The sequence below is a fragment of the Myotis myotis genome, unplaced genomic scaffold (assembly GCF_014108235.1).
Source record: "Myotis myotis isolate mMyoMyo1 unplaced genomic scaffold, mMyoMyo1.p scaffold_m19_p_1, whole genome shotgun sequence".
Classification (NCBI taxonomy): Eukaryota; Metazoa; Chordata; class Mammalia; order Chiroptera; family Vespertilionidae; genus Myotis; species Myotis myotis.
In genome coordinates, this window is record NW_023416313.1 from 155,115,529 (window position 1) to 155,122,506 (window position 6,978).

The following is a 6,978-nucleotide window of genomic DNA, read 5'->3' on the forward strand; positions in this document are numbered from 1 at the left end:
GTACAATATATCATGCATACATATAGGAGAAAAGTAGTAAGAAATTCATTTAATAACAAATGAAGCAATTTTCAAGTTACTTGGTGCCTAAGGATGGAGAAAGTGATGAAAGATGAGCTTGCCTCCCAACTGAACACCATGGGACACCCAGGTGAGAGCCCTGCCTGCTCCTTGGTTGGATGCCACCTCCTTGGCAGGAAACTGGGCTATGCGACTGAAAATCCTAGAGGAGCAGGTTTTGTTGGAAAGCCCATATTTAGCATTTCTCAGCATATGCTTCAGCTACCAGTGCTGCGAGTCCATTTGAATCATACTGAGAATGAGTTTTGGGCAATGCTGCACTTTTATTCCCATGGCCAAACTAAGAGCTACATATGCATGTTTTGGAAGAGAAGAGTGTATTGCAGGGGAACCAAAGGCAGGGACAGGGATTTGGGATTCAGGGCATGGCCCCAAGATATAAAGTTATGTGTGAATCTAAGAAAGCATCATATTAAAAAAATAAACTTACAAAAGACATTCATAAACAATTATTATTTGCATTACTACATAGATCAACAGCTCTGGCTCTTTAGATACTTGCCCTTAATTCACTTATTCTACTCTTGTCAGCCCCAACTCTCTCCTGGGATGCTATGACTAGGACTCTGCAAATTAGATTTCTTATTTGTTAAGTTTTGCTAATAAGGGATCCTGGAGGAGGTTTGAGGTAGGAGGATGAGGAAAGGAATGTCAATGTCTTGGTTTTATTTGATAGACAGCACACCCTCACAGGTACCAGCTGTGTCCAGGTGGTAACCTTTCCCCTGTGGCTGAGCCCCACCTCTGCGGGCCCCTCCTACAAGCTCTTAAATTGGGCAGCAATTCCTCTTTAGAGCAAAAACTCTAATGTATAGTGTCCCTACCTCCAGTGTCCCTCCTGGGGTCAGTAGGTGCTACCTGCAACCATTATCTCTGGGTTACATCAGTGATTCCCCTTTTCTTTTTGCTGCCTTCCAAAATCTGTGCAACTGTATCCCATATTAAATATTTCTGGTGAAATATCTAGTGTGGTGTCTATTTTTTTTTTTTACCACCAAGCAATATGGAACCTTTATTTTTAAGGTGATTCTGTACATCTGGAGCATGACAGTAAACCTTTTACAAATGGAACTGATTACTAGAAGAAACAATGACAAAACCAAGCTGGTATTTAATGTGAATCCATAGGAGTGGAAGCTTCAAATCCAGCCAAAAAGTTTGTTACAATTTTTTTTTTTTCAGTTTTGCATCTGGCTGTTCTGAGATCTTTCAGTCAGTCCTGATATTACCCAACAGGGTTTGGTGTTGGCTGATAACATGAGACAAGAAAGCACTCTCAAACTTTGTGATCTTGCTGGGCTCCAGTTTATCAAGATACCCTCTTACACCGGCATAAATAACAGCCACTTGCTCTTCAGTAGCCATGGGAGAATACTGTCCTTGCTTCAGCAATTCAGTCAGACGTACACCACGACTCAATAGTTGTTGAGTGGCAGCATCAAGATCAGAACCGAACTGAGCAAAAACAGCAACCTCATGATACTGAGCCAATTCCAGCTTCATGGGACCTGCCACCTGCTTCATGGCTCTGGTTTGGGCAGCAGATCCAACACGGGACACAGACAAACCAACGTTAATGGCAGGGCAAATACCTTTGTGGAACAATTCTGTTTCCAAGAAGATCTGTCCGTCAGTGATGGAAGTGATATTCGTTGGAATGTAAGCAGACACATCACCAGCTTGTGTTTCTATGACTGGTAAAGCAGTCGAGGAGCCACCACCAAAAGAATGGTTCACTTTGGCTGCTCTCTCAGGCAGACGGGAGTGTAGGTAGAACACATCACCAGGTGGTCGGCACAGCAGCAAAGACATCTGACGATAAGCAACAGCCTGTTTGGATAAGTCATCATAGATGACCAAAGCATGTTCGCCATTATCCCTGAAATATTCTCCCATGGAACAGCCAGATAAGGAGCCAGGTACTGAAGTGGGGCAGTATCAGAAGCGTTAGCTGAAACCACAATGGTGTACTTCATGGCATCTGCATGTCTCTTTACCAACTGGGCAACAGTGGATCTCTTCTGACCAACAGCAACATAGATACACCACAGTTTCTTCTTTTCATCAGTTCCATCACCGAAACGTTTCTGGTTAATGATTGTGTCAATAGCAATTGATGTTTTGCCAGTCTGCCAGTCACCAATAATCAGCTCACACTGACCACCACCAATGGGCACCAAGCTATCCACAGCCTTCATGGATGTCTGCATTGGTTCCCGCACAGAGATTCAAGGAATGATCCCAGGGGCTTTCAAGCACACTCACCTATGGATATTGGAACCAATTAGACCTTTCCCATCAATGGCATTACCAAGGGCATCTGCTGCATGACCCAACAGCTCCTTGCCAACGGGAACATCCACAATGGCTCCTGTTCACTTCACAACATCTCCTTCCTTAATTAGTTTATCATTTCCATACATGACAACACCAACATTGTCAGGTTCCAAGTTCAGAGACATACCCTTTAAGCCTGAAGAAAACTCTACCATTTCTTCAGCTTGAGCATTCCTCAGCCTATGTACTCAGGCAATACCATCACCAATACTTAAGACATGCCCAGTCTCTTCAAGGTCAACAGAGGTATCAGCTCCAAAAATTCGCTCTTCGAGAATAGAGGACATCTCGGCAGTGCCGATCTTCTGAAGACGAGTGTTAGAGGCATGGAGATCCCTTGTAGCAATGAAGGATGATCCCAAAGCATTTTTGGAGACCAGTCCTGCCTGCCGAGGGAGGGCGCGGGCTACGGCCCCACCGACATGCACGGACAGCATCTTTGCAGCTCCTCAGAAGTTCCTCTGCAGCTGCAGCCTCGGACTGACTGGGGTCTCTATTTTTCTGATTAGATACTGATAATATGCATCAGTAGTGAGTTTTAAAGAAAATTTCCTCTGCTTAAAAATCAATGTACTAAAGAAAACTATTCAGAAATATCAGGAAGCTTTGGTCCATCTCTTTTAAATAATTGGTGTTAACCTATACATACTAGATAGAGAGAAAAATAGAATATAATGTTACATATATATCCTATATAATAAAAGCTTAATATGCTAAGTGTCTGGTCATCCAGTCAGCCATTCAACCAACCAAAACTTAATATGCTAATGATATGCTAAGGTTACTCAACTGCTCACTGTGACATGCACTGACCACCAAGGGGAAGACACTCCAACCGGTAGGTTAGCTTGCTGCTGGGGTCCAGCCAATCAGGATTGAGTGAGATGGGCCAGACATGCCCTGGATCCCTCCTGCTGTCCCTCCATCGCTCCTAAGCTGGCCAACCTCCCACATTCCTTCCCAGCCCTGATCATGCACTGGTGGGGTCCCTTGGCCTGGCCTGTGCCCTCTTGCAATCTGGGCTGAGGACTCCCTTCCTCCATGCCCCATGCATGAATTTTGTGTAACAGGCTATATATATATACTCTCAAGTAATCTTTATTTAGTGCTTTACAGCTGATAGATAATTTCTTTTTAACATCTGTTGTTAAAATATTAAAATCAAGCCCTTCCAGATAGAATCTGCTATGATTATTATTTTATGTGGAGTAAAAGTTAAACTTCCTAAGAACAGGTTAATTTATTTGTGACAAAGGTGAATTTCTTCTATATTTAGCAATAAAATCCAACACATTTCTGGACATTAACTTACGTTTACAAATACCATGTGACCGTATTAAGTATAAATAAAGACATATTTATTGACTGTGTTCTCTTTAAATTTCCAATAGGTTGGGAAATAAAGGAGTAAAAAGTGCCCCTGCCAAATGTGATTAGGGTTTAGCCAGAATCAAACTGGTTAGGAGAAGTAGAGGTGATAGGTTACATTCACTGAACTTTTTATGTAAAAATACAAATCACAACTGAGACTAGATTTCTCTAATGTGTACTTTTGACCTATTCTTCCTATTATCCACCAAAAGAATAAAATAAATTCAGTTTGGACCATCTATCAAATACGAACTGTTGGCAAGGATTCCATAGCAGTGGTAGAGAACAGATGTTTACCTCTGTTATACCTTCTTAGCAGGGCGAGCTTTCCAAAGGCAGATTTTATCCTCCATGGGTATTGTGAAATTAACGTGCCCCAATAGTGTTTGGCAAGGTAGCTAAAGAAATATACATATTGCCCCCTTGTCACTCCATGAGAAAAGGTTTTGTATTTGAATTTAATTGTTCAGAAAATAAAAGGTTTTTTTCAAATATGGCTCAATGTTCCCTAAATTCCTAAGTATAACAACAGCAACAAAATATTTTGATTTCAGTATTACAATTTTAGCAGAAAGTTTTGTCAGTAAGTGCATGGAGAGTAATATAAGATTTACATTTTTTTAAATGAACAATGTGTTTCTTAACCTGTTTATAAGCCATTAATCATTTGCCTTTGGCATCTATTGCTTTTTCAAATAAAATCATAAAGTATTTCCATTAAAATTTAATATTAGTAATATCAATAAACATTTATATTAATAAATACTAAAAATTTTTACTATGGGGATGATCTTGCTAATGAGACCAGAAAAATGAACAATATAGAAATGGTTATACACCAATATTAAATTACAAACATATTAAAGTAAAATGACCAACAAAAGAAAAAATGATAAATCAGTTAATATTCCAAATGCAGGTCAACTTTATGTGCCATGCTGAATTTTTTCTACTTGAGTTTCCTAAAGCTAATTCCAACATTAAATTACCTAACAGGAGTTATTGCATATTATATTGCAAAGGGCTTTCTGGACTTTGATTTTGAGCTTATTGCCCCAAATAGTCCTGGCTACGCTATATCCAATTCTATTGGACATTCAGTCCTCATAACAAATCTGTGTCTTGTAGACTTTTGACAGGAGGTAATATGAAAACTATAAAAAGAAATATTGTCCTCGAAAATGTCTTTCTAGTCAAGTCTATTTTTCTCATAACTAAATATGGTCAAGAAGATGAAGAGTGAAAAAGAGGATCATGAGATTCCCCAAGTCTGTGGCAACAATTAAACTGATAAATACTCAAATATAATCTTTTATCACTTCACTCCTAAAGTAATGTGGTAGATTACCTCATATCCCCATCGGTTAAGGGCTAGCAATTAGCGAAAGACTGCTCTGAAGTAATTAGTACCAAATCTTCCTCAACACTTCTCACATTTACCTAATGTAATGAAAAAGATGTTGAGATTTAAACAAGGGTAGGCAATAAAAGTGAAGAAACTGCATTCATTAATTCACTGAATTCATTGATCCATCTATTTGTCCTACAAAATGTTAGTGAACAAAATGTGGAGCAGGAATGGCTTTCTGTCTGTAAGCATTATTTAGTGAGCACTTTCTACATGACAGGCACCTCCACAAAATGGCACAACGAAAAAGCTACTGCGCCCTGCTTATATGGTCACAGTCTGATGAATTCCTCCTTTTGGCTCTTTCTTCTCGCCCATTGTCATCCCTCCCACCAAGAGGCTCCATTACATTAAAGCAAGCCATCCACCCCTTGATTTCATTATGTGTGATTCTGTGAAGGAACACAGTTTAGGTTCAATGGCCATGACTAGAATCCTATAACTGGGGAGCAGTGAGAGCCTAAAAGATATCCCATGAATACTTGCAGGTTGGTCAGGATAGAAAAAAATATAGCATATATTCCTTAGCTCAAGAAGAAGAGGCTATAAAGAGATGAGAAATTAAAAAAAAAAAGAAAGAAGAAGAAGAAGAAGAAGAAGAAGAAGAAGAAGAAGAAGAAGAAGAAGAAGAAGAAAGAGAGAGAGAAAGAGAAAGAGAGAGAGAGAGACTTTAAAAGAAAAGAAAAATATAACAAGAAAAAGTGGATGTGGAAGAGTAATACAGGTGAATTTTACATACTCAGACTGGGAATGATATTAAAGAACTGGAAGACCTTTCTACCTCGCTCCATCGTAGCTCAAGTTTAGCTTCCACACAAGCATAAAGGAACAAGTCTTATTTCATTTCCCCCATGAAAAACCTAGGGTAGCTGCTGCATTATACAATCCTCATCAGTCACTGACATGGCCCTCAAGTAAATAATGATCTCTTGTTCAGTGTGATGCTGCTGCCAGTAATGAGCATATAATAGTGATATATTAGCATGTTAAATAATGACATGCAAAGTTACATTATATGTGTTGATGGCGTGCCCACAGCTAACCTGCTACTTGCACTAAATTTGTCATTCTCAACCTAATTTGTTGTTCCAGATGGAAGATTTAATTTTATCTTGCTTCCTCCACTTACTTCCAGTTCTGGAAAATCATAAACCTCTTTGGACTCTCTCCTTTCTCCCTACCTTTGCCACCTCCTTTAATTACTCAATCGCTAAGAAAACCAGACACGTGGCAGGCAGTGGGCACACAGATGGACAAAGGGAAAGCCTTCTCCTGGAGACCTCACACTTGCTTTGAAGTCTGCTCATCTGGGAGGAATGCAGGTCCAGAGCCATATTGGTATTTGTTATGCAGGCAAGGCAGCGAAGGAGCTTAGAGTGCAGAGATGGAGAAACATATGGGAAGGCTGGCTGTGCTGGGTCCCTGGTGGGGTAGTGAGGCATCTCTGATGGAATGAGCTTTCAAAATCATCAAAAACTACAACACAAACAGTGTGCCACATGACACCATCTGGAAAAAGGCCTTCAAAGTTCAAAAGAAAGGAAAACAACTTAGCGTTTAATCTACAACTAAAGTTTAGATGTACATGAAAAGTTACGTGCTTAAGATTAACTGCGGCCGAGTCTTTCACTGAAAGAAAGAGTGCTAAGGCAATAAACCTAAGAGTACAACACAAGCTGCCTCAAGTAGATGACTTTTGAGTCTTATTGGTAAATCATATTGTTATTATTCAGCCTATTGATTTCATTCTTGCAACTTTTACACAAAGAAGGGTTGGGACT

At 39.9% G+C, this 6,978-nt stretch overlaps 1 pseudogene; it reads right to left on the reverse strand.

Annotated features, from left to right (window-relative positions):
• Positions 1-1,192: 1,192 nt before the first annotated feature.
• Positions 1,193-2,855, reverse strand: LOC118674569 (annotated as a pseudogene).
• Positions 2,856-6,978: the final 4,123 nt, after the last annotated feature.